This window comes from Pecten maximus, chromosome 6, assembly GCF_902652985.1.
Source record: "Pecten maximus chromosome 6, xPecMax1.1, whole genome shotgun sequence".
In the NCBI taxonomy this organism is placed as follows: domain Eukaryota; kingdom Metazoa; phylum Mollusca; class Bivalvia; order Pectinida; family Pectinidae; genus Pecten; species Pecten maximus.
This window is the reverse complement of record NC_047020.1, coordinates 45,289,842-45,308,956: the sequence shown is the minus strand read 5'-3', so window position 1 is coordinate 45,308,956 and position 19,115 is coordinate 45,289,842. Positions and strand designations below refer to the sequence as shown.

Sequence of the window (19,115 nt, the reverse complement as noted above, 5' to 3'; positions counted from 1 at the left end):
TGCGCCAGTGTGATGTCCGCCCCGTGTGATTTGCACATCTCACGTCGCCCCTAACAACACACGCTCGTGCCACCTAGTTAAGACGGCAGATAAATGGCCGATTTCTTTTATAGACCATCACAATCAGCCTTTTACGTGGATAAATGGTTCTTTATCGCTGTCCACGCTTTTTAGTCTCAATTTGCGAGGGTGAGATTTGAACGGCGTCATTGATGACAGACAGATACCGCGAGATTTACAAAGTCTCGTGCTATCTCGGACGGGCATGGGCGCGTGTCTAGTGCAAAATGAAAGGAGGATGAATACCTCTGGTCCGATATTTCATGATAATAGCGTAACCTTGCGCTTATCTCAGAGTATTTAAGCTTTATTTTATTTAAAGGCAATAGGCATGTGCTAGAAGTACGAAGCTGTGATTAACATTTTAGCGACTTCCTGTCGAGTGCGCCCCCTACTGGTGATTTGATGGCGGGATAGAGAGAGACGTTGTTCACGCCACTGAATGTCGAAGTACATATACAGGTTATAAACACGAAGCTCTTTTCCCAGTTTCAATGGTAATTAATGTACGAGTCTATGTTACGAAACATAACATCCACATTATCGTCTCAGTTAAAGACAGAAATACGAGAAAAACCACCAATTGACTGCATGCAAAGTGCTGTTTACTGTCGATCGATCTAGACCGGGTCCATTCACTGGTTAGCTTGGTGGAGAACTGGCCGTGGAAACCTGGCCAAACACCATAAACTATAACACACTTATATACGCAATGATCTCCGGGCCAATTCCTCCCGGAACGAGGCTGGATGTTTTTTCTTAAAATCTCGGGAGTTCCAAAAGAGTACGTTGTGTCGAAAATGCATACATTAAAAAAAAAACAAAAAAAAACAAACAAAAAAACAAACAAAACCGGAAAGTTATAATCTTGTCTCAACATACAAGTATAAATCTGTACATGTTCGGTATGACGTATACATCTGTACATGTTCGATATGACGTATACATCTGTACATGTTCGGTATGACGTATACATCTGTACATGTTCGGTATGACGTATACATCTGTACATGTTCGGTATGACGTATACATCTGTACATGTTCGGTATGACGTATACATCTGTACATGTTCGGTATGACTCGGAACACCTCCAGGTAGAGGACTTTGTGCGACAAGAAAGAAACTAACAATAACACACGGAGCTCTATTTTTCCCTCTCTGCTCCGACTCAATTACTTGGTTATTCTTTTTATAAACGAGATTTGACATCAAAGCTTGTTGGTGACGTAGATCTGATAATCATCGATCAAAGAGTCAATACCTAATAAGTACTTGACACTTTATAAATACACTTCCAACTATTAATTTTCTCGAAATCTATCAAGGCAAATACTTGTTGATAAAGACAAAGTGTTTTGTTATTATAAAACGAATACCTTTGATTTAAAACTCACTGGAAACAGATGACGACCATATGCTTTGTAGTCACGTGCCACTTGTTTTCGTGGCTACTCTAAATACATTTCAAAAAACTTTGCTTGTTATTTGCTGAGTTTATCGCCATAGAAAATTTGAGGCGTGGTATTCGTGTAGTAGTTGGTGACTACCTCAGTGAACAACATACGAGAGGCCCGTCGCACGCCATCCAGAGCAATATTGGTAAAGTGTCTTGCCAAAGCACACGTTTGATTTTGGATTATTTTGTTTAACGTCATATTTTGAAACAGCCAGTGCCATTTAAGGGCGTGCCTGGTTTTGGAGGTGGAGGAAAGCCGGAGTACCAGGAGAAAAACCACCGGCCTATGGTCAGTACCTGGCCACTGCCCCACGTGGGTTTCGATATCGCAACCCAGAGGTCGAGGACAAGTGTCGGAACACCTTAACCACGCGGCCAACGCGGCCCCTCCCATGGACACAACCACGCCAACACAGACCGGACCGTTTCTCATTTTCCCCGAAAACAAAACTAAAAAACCCGTATTTGCTCAAAATGCATAAGTTTTCTTTTCCTTGTACAGGTATCCACGGAAACATCATATGTTGATATCGGGATATATTTACAATTATGAACTTAAATCAGGAAGATTTCAAATCAATTTCGATTATATCAGCCAAAAGTATGCTCAGTTTGTATCTGCTTATTAAGTAGGTTATTGTGAAGCTTGCTGTCGGTTGTTAACGGTGTTGTCTGTTTGTTTATTTATTTGTTTATTTGTTTGATTGTTGATGGCTGGTGCACAAATGTTACACAATACATATCCGTGATTATTTGTTTGTCAAATCGACGAATGCTTCATCACCAAACCTTATGATCACGTGACTTCGTATATCACCAAACCTTCTGATCACGAGGCTTCGTATATCGAAGCACTTCTATCTTTCCTTTCGAGTCATAACTCATCAATAAGCCTAAAGCGATCCTTTCGCGTGCTAACCATACACTAACAGCGATCATATGCCCTAACTGTCCATTTGTTACCCTACTGACCATTCCATGCAAACTGACCATAAGCTTGACGCCTCACCAGATTGACCAATACCATTAATCTCGCCGTCCCTACTGGCGTAACACTGGCTTGGCCGGAGGGTAGATGACCAGATATATATCCTACCCGTGCTGGTCAGTTCGACAGGTGCTCTAAGCATAATCAATACCTGTCCAGTTAAGTGACCATTTCCATCACTTCTAACAAATGTCCAATGATCGACTTGTATTGAGAACTGGACAGTTAATTATGAGAACATTACCAAAACTGGACATTAGATGACCTATCGAAGGGCTTGACCATTAGTCCTTGTTGTCAGAGTACATGTTTGTAGCCAGCTACCGTGTCGGTCATTACCGTTACTGATTGATAAACACGTTTGCAGTAACAAATACCAGGCCGTATCATACCTATATATATATAAGATATATATGATATAAACCTCATTACTATTTAACTACCCACGTGCTACTCGATTCGTATCGTATTGATATATAAATAATAAATGTTTAATTCTACAAATTCAATTTATCGCTGCTTCCGCCGATCCTCGTAAATACGTTTACGTTAATACTGGTCATAAACGCCACTAGATTACCCATCTACCAATAACATCTGTCTATAACGACCACTTGTCTATAAAGACCATCTGCCCATAAAGCAGACCTGTCTATAAAGACCACCTGTCTATAAATACCACCTGTCTATAGAGAAAAATACTTAGCTATGGATCTTTTAGAAAATAATGTTTTCTGATATCAGCAACCTGTTGATAACGACCAAATGGCTTTGTATGCCGTTTGCAGAAATCTCAGCAAACAACTCATGTACATTAGCTTTAAAACTACCCAGCAACAAAAGTTGTTTGTCTGCAAACCATTAATAAGGACCATGTTGTAGTTAGGTTTCTATACCAAATTGTGGATGGTCTCTGTAGCCAGGTTTCGTAGTACACGGGTGACGGTATAGACAGTGAATATGATTGGAAAAGTAGATATATACAATCTATGTTGTTATCTACATCTCTACACCGACTTTATATTACGTGGTACCTAGACACGACTTGTGCAGGTATAATTGTCACAGGCGTTTTATGTATAATTAATACAGATGTTAGTCCAATGTCTTTCATCTATATCAATTTTCACTAACTTGTACATATAATTATCAGTACTTCACGTGGATGCTGTTATACTTATTATCTATGCCCATCAGCTGGGTTCATTTTTAATCGCCTATCATTCCCCGCGAATGACAGATACAAATGTATTCCGTTAGTTTTGGGGAACATCATCATCTAGTATGCATTCTCCAGTGAAAAGGTGCCTGTGTGTCGATGCATACCTGATGAGGAAGACTGGGAGGATTGGTCTGATGGTTACGGGCGTAATCTTCCAGGTAAATATCTACATCCGTCACGCAAGGCTCGCTAACACGCGCAGACAGTATATAGTGATCATTGTTCCTCTAGGTCGAGATACTTGATATACTTAACACGGAGTTTCGATGTGAGATAAATGCAATAGTATTGAAAATCATTACTAACTTTGGACAACTAAACAAGACTTGAAGATAATTCTAAACCCAGAAACAATAGACTGCACTCATACATGTATATATATATATATACATATGTGTGTGTGTGTTTTACATTGTACCAGTATTGTTAGAATTACCTGAACGTAGTTTGCTCAATGATTAAAGTGCATGTGTAGGTATTATGACCGTCCTCTACAGGATCATGGAAGTGGTCGCTTGATTGAGTCTATACTTTATATAACGGCCACCCGAGGGTGTGTGTGGGTTAGTATGCCACTATAAAACAGACCACATATGACCGTGGCTGTAGCAAGGACGTTGAACACTTAAAAACGAATAAAACATACCTCATTATATAAAACATACCTCATTATATAAAACATACCTTATTATACAGGTAACGGTTATGGGCCTATTCCCGTTATATCAAGCTGTCGCTATAGACAGGTTACATGATATCAGACGACCATTATATATGTCCTTGTCCTACAGATATTCGTTATAGACAGGTTACTTGATCCCAGACTACCATTATATATGTCCTTGTCTACAGGTATTCGCTATAGACAGGTTACTTGATCCCAGACGACCATTATATATGTCCTTGTCTACAGGTATTCGCTATAGACAGGATACTTGATCCCAGACGACCATTATATATGTCCTTGTCTACAGGTATTCGCTATAGACAGGTAACTTGACCCCAGACGACCATTATATATGTCCTTGTCTACAGGTATTCGATATAGACAGGTTACGTGATCCCATACGACCATTATATATGTCCTTGTCTACAGGTATTCGCTATAGACAGGTAACTTGATCCCAGACGACCATTATATATGTCCTTGTCCTACAGGTATTCGCTATAGACAGGTTACTTGATCCCAGACGACCATTATATATGTCCTTGTCTACAGGTATTCGCTATAGACAGGTTAGTATAATCGACATCGCGGTCGTTAAGGACAGTTAATCTGTATGTCCAATGGCCTTTGAAGACAGGTGACATTTAATGAAATATTGACTTTTATGTAACATGATAAAACAGTTACAACTGAGTGTCGGGTACAGAGTATCTTTAAATGTAGCTAAACAAAACCACGTGATTCTTCAACAACCAATAAAATCATTTTCTGGAGACGAGCAATTTGGACAATGAAGAAATGGATTACTGTTTAAGTGGCAATTAAATCAATTAAATCCTACAAAACACAGGTGTTATTTCCAAAATTGTCTGGTAGAAATGAAAGTGACGTTTCCTTCAATGTTGACAAGTAAAAATAGTCGGACACCTTAAACAAAAATTCAATTTTAAACAGCCAATTCACGAAACACGTTGCCAAGGCTGTGTGTTAGATATAAAGCTATGTTGTCATGTTTGAGGTAAGAACACCTAAAGAATATGGAGTTTGTGTTTCTTGAGACGAAACATCTGCAAGAATTATACAATTTGATGGGCAGTAAAAAGTTTAGCAGAAAAAATAATTCCAATTGACATTTACAGCAAGTGATACACGTGGCAAGCAAACCAGCTACAGAGGGGAGGGTGGGGGATTGAGGGGGAGGGGGAATGGATTTAGGGGGAGGGGGAAGGGATTTAGGGGGAGGGGGATTGGGGAAATGCACCATATATACATGTACTCATCTTAAGTTATAGGAACACGTCTTAACACCTGCAATGCTTGGCATATCAATATTACATTTGTATGTGTGACGGCGATGGCAACTAGCCGACAACCATCAAATTAAAACAGCCGAAAGTAATCGAAAATAAATGAAATCTTTAAATAAACGCTTGAACTTTAACGACTTACAGAATTTCTCGGATTGAAAAAGAAATAAATTGAATTTCAGAGAAGTATTCATTAAGTTTCAAGATAAAACAAAGAGATGAATTAAATAGAAAAAAAACAGCCATTACCTTCTGTATCTGTGAAATGTTGTGATACTCGAGATCAATCGTAGAATGGTGTTTAGTCTCCGAATACTTCCACACTAATGATATTGTATGTATATACCGCTCATTTAAACTGATTCCTCGAGCGCGTCGACATCTGACTAGATATTCGTTTGTCAAACAAAACCATATGTAATTGATTTCAATAATTAAATCGTACTCGGGAACTCACCTTTCTTATGTGCCATGAAATATTCAGACAGGTTCGGAGTACGTACAGGTATAAATCCAGCTTTCATGGCGCTACACTCGTACATGTATCAATATTGATGTCCATCTATTTGACAGGAGCGTTAATGTACCCCGGGGCCCGGGCCACTCGGCCAATGCAGAGCTATGAGCAAGTTAACTTCCGATCTCCGTTACGATGGTACCTTGGGTAGTAAAGGTGTTGAGAGGGTTCGCTGTGATGTCATAGAATATTTTCAGTTCATGTTGAGTAAAATGTACACAATATAAAAATTAAACTCCTTCCCGGTCCTCGGTTGTCCAGGGAGTGACCACTGGTCAAAAACACAATTACATACAGTGATGGTCAACCACATTTGCCATTAAAATGTAAGGTTTTAAGTGGCGTGCAGTGTGCGTCTGAGATCCCGCTATCGTCGAAATTCATTAATGTTGTGGAGCGTACAGCGAGGACATATAACTAGGAGGAGGATCGCGTGATTAGAGCGCGGAAGGCCAACCGGCTTAAATTTTGAATGATTTTCCTGAATGGCGCGTTGCGAAATCTGGTCCATTGTATTGATATCTAGAAATAACACAGAAGAATCACTTCAAAGAGGAATTTAAGTTGGCATGTTATATATCAGAATGTAAATAAAAACACATATTTCTTGATGAACTCTGTATACATACATACAGTATATAGTATTTCAGGCGTTGGTAAATCGACTTCCCGTTTTTATGTGTAGTCTTGTATTTCGTGTGTGATGTAGAAAGCGGAGGCAACATCTATCGGACTCGTGTTTGAAACAAAATCTTAAAACAAACCGACGCGCATTATGTAGTGTTGACATAACGTTATCGTAAAAGCTTGGTTTACGCCGCCATTTTAGCTTATCTGCTGCTCTGAGATACTCTTCTTAAGAAGCTTCCGTATCGAGTTAATCTCTGGCAAAAAGAGACGGACAGCACCACTGCCACCGTATCAAACAAGGATGGACGGCACCGTATCAAACAAGGATAGGCGGCAGCGCGTCAAACAAGGATGGACGGTACCGTGTCAAACAAGGATGGACGGTACCGTATCAAACAAAGATGGACGACAGCGTGTCAAACAAAGATGGACGGTACCGTGTCAAACAAAGATTGACGGTACCGTGTCAAACAAAGATGGACGGTATCGTGTCAAACAAAGATTGACGGTACCGTGTCAAACAAAGATGGACGCCACGGTATCGTGTCAAACAAGGATGGACGGTACCGTGTCAAACAAAGATGGACGACAGCCTGTCAAACAAATATGGACGGTACCGTGTCAAACAAAGATGGACGGTATCGTGTCAAACAAAGATGGACGGTACCGTGTCAAACAAAGATGGACGGTACTGGTCATACAGCTCTCATTGCCCACTCTTAGTCATATCGGATCGTTTTCTGTTTTTTTTTCATGCAGTATAATATCTTTTTTTGCAGCTTATTATGCGACCTTTTTGACCCGTAATGCATGACCGTGTATGACCCCTGGTTATTATGTTTGTCAATGTATTAAGCGACCTCATCGCCATGATTACATTCTGACTCATCTTTCTAGCTTTGCAGGACACAATTGGGAAACTTCCCGACATTGTTCTTGCAATTGGATCCGGAGAAATAAATCCGGTCTCGAATTTTAATTTAGAAATCTGTCAGCAGTGACTAGAGTTTTCCCTGCATTTGATTAAGGATGGTTGGCTCTCTTGGCGACTGATCAGCGCAACGTCAAAACCAGGCGACCATTTTGTCACAAAAATTGATAACTGATTTCTGTAAAGTGTGATTATGAACGCAAGCCAATGAAAACGATCTGTGTTTTTGGTGAGACTCGCAAACATGTTGTTTTTTCCACTTTTATTTCAGCTCAATTGCCTGACCATCCTGTCTGTTCTCGAGAAAACAAATATGTTCTCTGATCGTTCTGTCTGTTCTCGAGAAAACAAATATGTTCTCTGACCATCCTGTCTGTTCTAGAGAAAACAAATATGTTCTAGTGCTGTTTATTTTGAAGCATTTAGCTGATCATTGATTGAAAAGGTACCGAAAAGTTGGTTTTAAAATTGATAAATTTTCTGTTTATCAAGTTTAAACACCATGAAAATGACACACAAATTAAGCGCCTCATATTGACATCCATAAAAATAAAGAAGTATGTACATGAGTGGTGTTTTTGGTAAATGCAATTATAACCGTATGATTATTTATTTATACAAGTTATCTTTTAATTAGCAATTTCTATATTCATAGTAAATAGAGTTTAATGTGTACACAAAAAAAAAGATAAAAAAATAAATAAATAAAAAAAAAAAAAATCAGAAACGGACCACGTGACCTTGCCATCTCTGTACGTGGCAGTGTTACCTTACGTGCGGGGTCTTTGAGATGTCAGTAAACGAGATTAGCCAGGCTTATTATATCGTATATACAGTAATATGTACATACTTCAATATGAGAATGAAAATCCGTTGTGGAGTTTCAATTTTGCGTCTGTAAAGTAAATCTATACATTATTTGAGCACCTGGGGCGCGGTATGTATACCTTTACACGAGGATTAGACACCCAGGGAGACGGGTTTCTGTCACGCCCGACCCGAGGATTAGGGACCCCGGGGGAGATGTTCATTGCCAACACGACGTTACGCCAAGTGATCATATGAATCGGTTTTGACCCGGGAAGGGGGATGTCTAGAAGCTTTCTCGCTTGGCCTGACATGGCCGCCTAGACAAATTCTTTGTCTGATGGGTTTTGTCGCTGTTTGAGAGAGCTACAATCTTATTTCACGTATATCATCAAATTTAATCCCGGAAGCTGCTTTGAATTTTCTCCCCATAATGTATTTGTACTTGAAACAAATTTCATTACAGAGGAAGCATTCGTTTGGCAAACGCCTCATAAAAATATACACAATTTAATTCTTTCATATATTCATACGGATATACAAATAAATCCTTGTTCTTTTATGATATTATTAATAAAACGCCGAGTATCACGTTGTCTGCTAGGGCACGTGCCCGTCACTGTACCCATCCGTTACGGATCCTCTCCTAGGGGTCGTTCCGATAAAATAACCCCGGGGGAGGGGGAGGCCACGCGAGAGACAATCATACACTGCTGTTTCATTTCAAATTTAACAATATAATTGGAAGACAACATACATACATTGTTTAAAACACATGGCTGTGTTTGAAATTCTGGAACAAATGAATTCTAGATTGAACACGTGACTTTTAGAGAGCACTGAACCGTGAATGTCCGGAACTTCACGAGTCTGTTGGTTCCGGCTTCTGCTCTTGCCTCGTCTGGCTTATGGCCTCATCCCTGTACATAGGTTTCCCTGCCTGGTCGTGTGGTTGTCGGTTTCCGTATGTGAAACATGTGTTTTTGGTAAATATTTAAATATATACCTTGGTGCGTTTAGCAGCATATATATTTCAAATGATTCGATTTCTTTCACATGCATGCAATCTTGAGAATTCCCTGCATCCGAGTCAGTTTCGAATTATCGAAAACGTAAATGATATCATGCATCCATGATCTGGTTTATCATGATCTAGTTTACCATGATAAGGTTTACCATGATGTAGTTTACCATGATCTAGTTTACCATGATCTAGTTTACCATGATGTAGTTTACCATGATCTGGTTTACCATGATCCAGTTTACCATGATCTAGTTTACCATGATCTAGTTTACCATGATGTAGTTTACCATGATCTAGTTTACCATGATCTAGTTTACCATGATCTGGTTTACCATGATTTGGTTACCATGATCTAGTTTATCATGATCTGGTTTACCATGATGTAGTTTACCATGATCTAGTTTACCATGATCTAGTTTACCATGATGTAGTTTACCATGATCTTGTTTACCATGATCTAGTTTACCATGATCTAGTTTACCATGATCTGGTTTACCATGATCTAGTTTACCATGACCTGTTTACCATGATCTGGTTTACCATGATCTGGTTTACCATGATCTAGTTTACCATGATCTAGTTTACCATGATATGGTTTACCATGATTTGTTTTACCATGATGTAGGTTTACCATGATCTAGTTACCATGATCTAGTTTACCATGATCTAGTTTACCATGATCTGGTTTACCATGATCTAGTTTACCATGATGTAGTTTACCATGATCTAGTTTACCATGATAAGGTTTACCATGGTCTAGTTTACCATGATCCAGTTTACCATGATCTAGTTTACCATGATCTGGTTTACCGTGATCTAGTTTACCATGGTCTGGTTTACCATGATCTAGTTTACCATGATCTAGTTTACCATGATCTGGTTTTTACCATGATGTAGTTTACCATGATCCAGTTTACCATGATCCAGTTTACCATGATCTGGTTTACCATGATGTAGTTTATCATGATCTAGTTTACCATGATCTAGTTTACCATGATCTAGTTTACCATGATCTGGTTTACCATGATCTTGTTTACCATGATCTGGTTTACCATGATCTGGTTTACCATGATCTAGTTTACCATGATATCATTTAAACAGAACCAGTAAATTGGGTATACAAAGTTCCACATGGAAGTGTTACTACACACGCGCGAAACTTTCTCCCTGTGACGCGGGGTTTATAATATAATGATAATACAGGCGGAACGCAAATCAAAACCAGCCCCAGTGAACCCGGAAACAGACATGACGACTTAAAGACAAAAGGAATTTTTATATAAAAAGTTTGGCTGTTTGGGCTATGAATAGGTAACCTCCATCTCCTCCATCTAATGCCTGTCGCCAGCAAGTCTATGTTCTATCGCCATTGGATAATGAACACCACTTAAACAAAACATTTAAATAGTGTTACTTTGTCATTAATGCTCGACAGTAAGACTGACAATGTACAAGACTTCACTCCTGTGAGATATTTTGGCAAAAACAGTAACAGTAAACGTGTCAAAATCGAAAAAAAAACAAGATGTTTGTTCCTTCCGGTAAAGCTACATGCATTAAGAATACCTATTAATTAAAAACAAATCCAGTGTTTTATTTAATAAGTAAGCATATTCCAATAAATCTTAAATCAGCATTTACGGTTTTGTACATGTCAGACCACCGTTTCCATTATAAGTTTTATATTAAATCCTTGTTCCGATTGAAATGTTGGTCAATAATTTCCCGTTTACTTGTTTCACATATTTCCCGTTTACTTGTTTCACATATTTCCCGTTTACTTGTTTCACATATTTCCCGTTTACTTGTTTCACTTATTTCCAGTTTACTTGTTTCACATATTTCCAGTTTACTTGTTTCACATATTTCCCGTTTACTTGTTTCACATATTTCCAGTTTACTTGTTTCACATATTTCCCGTTTACTTGTTTCACATATTTCCCGTTTACTTGTTTCACTTATTTCCAGTTTACTTGTTTCACATATTTCCAGTTTACTTGTTTCACATATTTCCCGTTTACTTGTTTCACATATTTCCCGTGTACTTGTTTCACATATTTCCCGTTTACTTGTTTCACATATTTCCCGTTAACTTGTTTCACATATTTCCCGTTTACTTGTTTCACATATTTCCCGTTTACTTGTTTCACATATTTCCCGTTTACTTGTTTCACATATTTCCCGTTTATTTGTTTCACATATTTCCCGTTTACTTGTTTCACATATTTCTCGCTTATTTTAACAGTTTCTGGTCTATAGATTAACCGCTATTTCATCAATTTGTTGGTCACTATTTCGTGTAGTTTTCAGGATTGTACTGTTTAGTCACTATTTCCGGTTCAAAGTTCGACCACACTACCAGATATATATTGGTATATTACATTATAACCACTATTTCCGGTTCAAAGTTTGACCACCCTTCCCGATATATATTGGTATATCACATTATAACAACTATTTCCGGTTCATAGTTCGACCACCCTTCCTGATATATATTGGTATATCACATTATAACAACTATTTCCGGTTCATAGTTCGACCACACTACCCGATATATATTGGTATATCACATTATAACCACTATTTCCGGTTCATAGTTCGACCACCCTTCCTGATATATATTGGTATATCACATTATAACAACTATTTCCGGTTTATTGTTCGACCACACTACCCGATATATATTGGTATATCACACTATAACCACTATTTCCGGTTCATAGTTCGACCACCCTTCCTGATATATATTGGTATGTTACATTATAACCACTATTTCCGGTTCATTGTTCGACCACACTACCCGATATATATTGGTATATCACATTATAACCACTATTTCCGGTTCATAGTTCGACCACCCTTCCTGATATATATTGGTATATTACATTATAACAACTATTTCCGGTTCATAGTTCGACCACCCTTCCTGATATATATTGGTATATCACATTATAACAACTATTTCCGGTTCATAGTTCGACCACACTACCCGATATATATTGGTATATCACATTATAACCACTATTTCCGGTTCATAGTTCGACCACCCTTCCTGATATATATTGGTATATCACATTATAACAACTATTTCCGGTTCATTGTTCGACCACACTACCCGATATTTATTGGTATATCACATTATAACCACTATTTCCGGTTCATAGTTCGACCACCCTTCCTGATATATATTGGTATGTTACATTATAACCACTATTTCCGGTTCATTGTTCGACCACATTACCCGATATATATTGGTATATCACATTATAACCACTATTTCCGGTTCATAGTTCGACCACACTACCCGATATATATTGGTATATCACATTATAACCACTATTTCCGGTTCATAGTTCGACCACCCTTCCTGATATATATTGGTATATTACATTATAACAACTATTTCCGGTTCATAGTTCGACCACACTACCCGATATATATTGGTATATCACATTATAACAACTATTTCCGGTTCATAGTTCGACCACACTACCCGATATATATTGGTATATCACATTATAACCACTATTTCCGGTTCATAGTTCGACCACACTACCCGATATATATTGGTATATCACATTATAACCACTATTTCCGGTTCATAGTTCGACCACACTACCCGATATATATTGGTATATCACATTATAACCACTATTTCCGGTTCATAGTTCGACCGCCCTTCCTGATATATATTGGTATATCACATTATAACCACTATTTCCGGTTCATAGTTCGACCACCCTTCCTGATATATATTGGTATATCACATTATAACCACTATTTCCGGTTCATAGTTCGACCACCCTTCCTGATATATATTGGTATATTACATTATAACAACTATTTCCGGTTCATAGTTCGACCACCCTTCCTGATATATATTGGTATATTACATTATAACAACTATTTCCGGTTCATAGTTCGACCACACTACCCGATATATATTGGTATATCACATTATAACCACTATTTCCGGTTCATAGTTCGACCACCCTTCCTGATATATATTGGTATATTACATTATAACAACTATTTCCGGTTCATAGTTCGACCACACTACCCGATATATATTGGTATATCACATTATAACAACTATTTCCGGTTCATAGTTCGACCACACTACCCGAAATATATTGGTATATCACATTATAACCACTATTTCCGGTTCATAGTTCGACCACACTACCCGATATATATTGGTATATCACATTATAACAACTATTTCCGGTTCATAGTTCGACCACCCTTCCTGATATATATCTTGGTATATTACATTATAACAACTATTTCCGGTTCATAGTTCGACCACACTACCCGATATATATTGGTATATCACATTATAACAACTATTTCCGGTTCATAGTTCGACCACACTACCCGATATATATTGGTATATCACATTATAACCACTATTTCCGGTTCATAGTTCGACCACACTACCCGATATATATTGGTATATCACATTATAACCACTATTTCCGGTTCATAGTTCGACCACACTACCCGATATATATTGGTATATCACATTATAACCACTATTTCCGGTTCATAGTTCGACCGCCCTTCCTGATATATATTGGTATATCACATTATAACCACTATTTCCGGTTCATAGTTCGACCACCCTTCCTGATATATATTGGTATATCACATTATAACCACTATTTCCGGTTCATAGTTCGACCACCCTTCCTGATATATATTGGTATATTACATTATAACAACTATTTCCGGTTCATAGTTCGACCACCCTTCCTGATATATATTGGTATATTACATTATAACAACTATTTTCGGTTCATAGTTCGACCACACTACCCGATATATATTGGTATATCACATTATAACCACTATTTCCGGTTCATAGTTCGACCACCCTTCCTGATATATATTGGTATATTACATTATAACAACTATTTCCGGTTCATAGTTCGACCACACTACCCGATATATATTGGTATATCACATTATAACAACTATTTCCGGTTCATAGTTCGACCACACTACCCGAAATATATTGGTATATCACATTATAACCACTATTTCCGGTTCATAGTTCGACCACACTACCCGATATATATTGGTATATCACATTATAACAACTATTTCCGGTTCATAGTTCGACCACCCTTCCTGATATATATCTTGGTATATTACATTATAACAACTATTTCCGGTTCATAGTTCGACCACACTACCCGATATATATTGGTATATCACATTATAACAACTATTTCCGGTTCATAGTTCGACCACACTACCCGATATATATTGGTATATCACATTATAACAACTATTTCCGGTTCATAGTTCGACCACACTACCCGATATATATTGGTATATCACATTATAACCACTATTTCCGGTTCATAGTTCGAACACACTACCCGATATATATTGGTATATTACATTATAACCACTATTTCCGGTTCATTGTTCGACCACACTACCCGATATATATTGGTATATCACATTATAACAACTATTTCCGGTTCATAGTTCGACCACCCTTCCTGATATATATTGGTATATTACATTATAACAACTATTTCCGGTTCATAGTTCGACCACACTACCCGATATATATTGGTATATCACATTATAACCACTATTTCCGGTTCATAGTTCGACCACACTACCCGATATATATTGGTATATCACATTATAACCACTATTTCCGGTTCATAGTTCGACCACAATACCCGATATATATTGGTATATCACATTATAACCACTATTTCCGGTTCATAGTTCGACCACACTACCCGATATATATTGGTATATCACATTATAACCACTATTTCCGGTTCATAGTTCGACCACACTACCCGATATATATTGGTATATCACATTATAACCACTATTTCCGGTTCAAAGTTCGAACACACTACCCGATATATATTGGTATATTACATTATAACAACTATTTCCGGGTTTAGTTTATTTACTTTCTTCTCTGTTAATTGTTAATTGCTGTTTCTTGTTTGAACTTTAACCTCTCTTTCCTGTCTGTATGTTGGAATGTAACCACTATTTCCGGTGCAGTAAGTTATTTGTCCCCTGTGTCGTCGGAATGCTGTTTTAGACACTTACTTTTACAGTGTCGTTAATATTTTAAAGAATAGATTCGGCATCTCGCTTTCCTTTGTAGTGAGTATTGTACGATACCAAGAAACGTGTTATTTGCACTTAAATTTACGAGGTTGTTCGTACTAAGAACCCTAAATTTTCCGTGTGTTTTGGGACGGATAATTACTCCACGACCTCCAGGTTTCGATCATGAAATCGAATTATGTCCGAACATCGTCACGGCCGATAATGTGACGATATGAATTATTTACCTACGTATGATTTACTAATCTACTTGGTCGTTGCCGAGGTGTCCCGAAGAGACCCTTGTGCCCCGAGGTGTCCCGAGGTGCCCAGGGTCAGGAAGTAGTTCATTATAACACCACAGATGTAGCGTTATAGGATAACATTCTATCATTACAATAGACGATGCGTTCCTCTCGGCCGCCATCATTTGTCACGGACGCCCCGGTCTCGTCAGTTCGAGAAGGCATTACAGTATGACATCAAACACGAGTTTCGTCTGCGTTGGGACATGAAGGCCGCTCATGCACCGGAAAAAATCTCCCAAATTGAAAATTATTGATGGGTAAAGCAAAGATGAGGTAGTAATTAACAGCATATCATGGAGGCCGTTTCCGGAATGGTCAGTTCGGACGGCGTGTGGAGTGGTCAATCAGGTGTGATGGATGGACCACTGGCCAATCATCGATTGAGTCAACCGTAACCTCATCAATCATGTCCGGTGTTCGGCGCACGTGCTATTCCCTAGGTCCTATTACAGTCTAGTCCTCGCGAGAATTGGACGGCTGTGTCCGAAAACGAAAGCTGCAGTTACAATTTCAGTGATTTATCTAAAAACTGTAACGACATGTACCAAATGAGAAATGACTATCGCTTGTCGTGCCCTTCGTTTCAAATGTCATGTCCCTAACTCAGTCAAGATGTGGCAGAGCTCCCACTCAAATTAACTGCAGAGATTAACGTCTTCAGTACAGAGAGAAATGGAACCTGACTAATCCAATAGTGATTAAAAAGACTCCACAGAACAATTACATGCCATTAAAGAGCCTATACCACCTGATTTGAACCATCGGCGGCAAGAACCGCTCCATTACACATCCATCTTGATCACATTATTCACGGGAATTTGATTAAAATATATGGGACTGATGATAAGACAAAGAAGCTCATGCAGGGTGTATGATATATATTCTCGCTATACTTAACCATCAGACATGCCCTTGTAGATGTAATGAGCTTGGTTCGGGAACAGATAGAAACGCTGCTAGTAACCTCTACTGAACTCCGACTACACGGCAGAATCCTACACATAGTAACGTTGTTCAGGCACTTGTGTATACTCCTATGTACTGTATTCACATGCGGTTTTGTGTGTACTTATTTTGTCCGTTTAAATTTACGCGGACATTCTTGAATATAAAATTCAAACGTAATGCTGTTGTTTATAAACCATACCGTGACACTAACTGAAGCGAAACCACACCGATTACATTACATGTAAGTACTGTAATCCGCCTTAGACTTCGTTCCCCAAGTAACATTATGATACATTATTTACGGAGTAAGGAAAACTTTGCCAGGAAGAACATTTTGACACTTTAACCCTACCGATGGCCAGTCTTGGACTCATAACTCTGACCATTCAAACGTATGAGATAAATTTCTCTTTACAAATAATGAATATTTTTTTCCCGAAACAAACAATCGTATGACCACACAGATGAGTATTCCTCTGTGATGCTATATAGCATTGGATAGCTCGTTGACCAGGTGCTTTCGTGGTCAGAACATACAACTGTAGATAAGATGGGTATCTTGACCTTGGGAATTCGGAGAGTGGATTCAGGGTTGTTTATCAAAGCCGTATCTACGGTAACAAGTGAGTAGAATAAGTGTGAGTGACAACTATAGACGGGCACCTGCTCCTCAGAGGTTACGGATAATCTGGTAATAACGAACGAGATCGATGTAGTGCGGGGCGCCACCTACAGTTAGGGTGCATTTCCTCCACGTGGGGAGGGGTCTAGCGACGATGGTTGCACAAATCTATTTATTAATTGTTTTATGTCAGGTATTATGGCATACGAGAGTTGTACGATGGGCGAGATAGACAGAAAGATGGTGGTCTCGTGTTGTCGCGCTAATATTGTCGTGTTGCCTTACTGAGATATTCTAATTTAGAGTCGCGAGTAGAGGTTATAACCTAGATCAGTAGTTGTTCTAATTTAGAGTCGCGAGTAGAGGTTATAACCTAGATCAGTAGTTGTTCTAATTTAGAGTCGCGAGTAGGCCTAGGGTTACAATCTAAATCGAAATTAGTAGTTTAAATCTGTAACATCAAACGGGTTAATGTAACAGCGTTATCGTAATTCAATGATATCCAGTAATTCCATTAGGATTGGTGTGGGGTGGTAGGTAATCATAAATAAAGCATTGGTATCATAGATATTAGGAGTCCTGGTGATGATGGTCTCAAAAAACCAGTGTGTGGAATCTGTCGACGTGACCCCCTCCCCGGAGGCCCCCCCCCCCCCCCCCCCCCCCCCCCGGGACGGTCTATATACTGTAAGTAACGTTTCAGCTAACAATGACTTGCTGAAGCCGATTATATTCCACGATTGTAATAAGGCTGACTTTTATTAAGTGAGACAAGATCTCGCGGGTTTTCAAAACTGCCAACGTTTTGACATATCTGTCGACTTCACAAGTATTTAAGCTTTACCCAAATGTGTTATATTAAAATCAATTCCCACCATGCAACGCAATTCCAACTTTCAGCATGAACATCACAATATGACTGGTGAAGTAATCATTACGGTAAATCATATACAGAAGTGAAATAAATCACACACAAAAATAAAACAAATCACACAGAAATAAAACAAATCACAAAGAAATAAAACAAATCATACAGAAATAAAACAAATTACATACAGAAATAAAACAAATTACACACAGAAATAAAACAAATCACACACAGAAATAAAACCAATCACACACAGAAATAAAACAAATTACAAACAGAAATAAAACAAATCACATACAGAAATAAAACAAATCACATACAGAAATAAAACAAATCACACACAGAAATAAAACAAATCACACACAGAAATAAAACAATCACACACAGAAATAAAACAAATCACACAGAAATAAAACAAATCACACACAGAAATAAAACAAATTACATACAGAAATAAAACAAATCACATACAGAAATAAAACAAATCACACACAGAAATAAAACAAATCACACACAGAAATAAAACAAATCACACACAGAAATAAAACAAATCACACACAGAAATAAAATAAATCACATACAGAAATAAAACAAGTCACACACAGAAATAAAACAAATCACACACAGAAATAAAACAATCACACACAGAAATAAAACAAATCACAT

The 19,115-nt window shown here is 38.1% G+C and overlaps 1 protein-coding gene across 3 annotated transcripts in view; it reads right to left on the bottom strand.

The window, feature by feature from the left end:
• The window catches only part of LOC117329882 (protocadherin beta-2-like), an 89,482-nt gene that overhangs the window by 40,231 nt on the left and 30,136 nt on the right, over positions 1 to 19,115 (bottom strand). Inside the window, exon 1 of one of the 3 annotated variants that reach the window (XM_033888087.1) lies at positions 6,159 to 6,278. The exons of 1 other annotated variant lie outside the window; for it this stretch is intronic. The gene's annotated coding sequence lies outside the window, so the exon portion shown is untranslated. Of the gene's footprint in view, positions 1 to 5,950; positions 6,119 to 6,158; positions 6,279 to 19,115 lie in introns of those variants that run through there. One more of the 3 variants, XM_033888089.1, reaches the window with a different exon arrangement.